Source organism: Sinocyclocheilus grahami, unplaced genomic scaffold (assembly GCF_001515645.1).
Source record: "Sinocyclocheilus grahami isolate Dianchi unplaced genomic scaffold, SAMN03320097.WGS_v1.1 scaffold15780.1, whole genome shotgun sequence".
Classification (NCBI taxonomy): domain Eukaryota; kingdom Metazoa; phylum Chordata; class Actinopteri; order Cypriniformes; family Cyprinidae; genus Sinocyclocheilus; species Sinocyclocheilus grahami.
In genome coordinates, this window is record NW_015515883.1 from 1 (window position 1) to 359 (window position 359).

Here is a 359-nt window from a genome sequence, read left to right on the forward strand (position 1 = left end):
ACAGAGACGTCACCACAGTGAATGAATAATCAATTATCTTTATTCAGCTCTGACAGCACAGAAACACATAATACCGGCATCTGTGGTAGTTAATGACACCTTAATTGTCTTCATCTGTTGGGGGAAATTAAAAGTGCATCAGAAACAGAGGTAACCAGATAAAAAGATAAAATTATGGAAAAAGGCACTGAAGTGAGAAACAATCCGTTATCCTCACCCTCTTCATCTTCTTCCTCGTCCTCCTCCTCCTCCTCTTCATCTTCATCCGAGCTGAAGGTTCCATCAGGCAAGCTGTACACCCTAATTACTTGCTGTTAGGGACACACACACACACACACACACACACACACACACACACA

The 359-nt window shown here is 42.3% G+C and overlaps 1 long non-coding RNA gene across 1 annotated transcript; it reads right to left on the reverse strand.

Annotated features, from left to right (window-relative positions):
- Positions 1 to 18: 18 nt before the first annotated feature.
- Positions 19 to 337, reverse strand: LOC107579248 (uncharacterized). The gene is made up of 2 exons (XR_001608450.1): positions 218 to 337; positions 19 to 114 (listed from the first exon to the last, which is right to left on the reverse strand). It is a non-coding gene; the product is annotated as an uncharacterized lncRNA (long non-coding RNA).
- Positions 338 to 359: the final 22 nt, after the last annotated feature.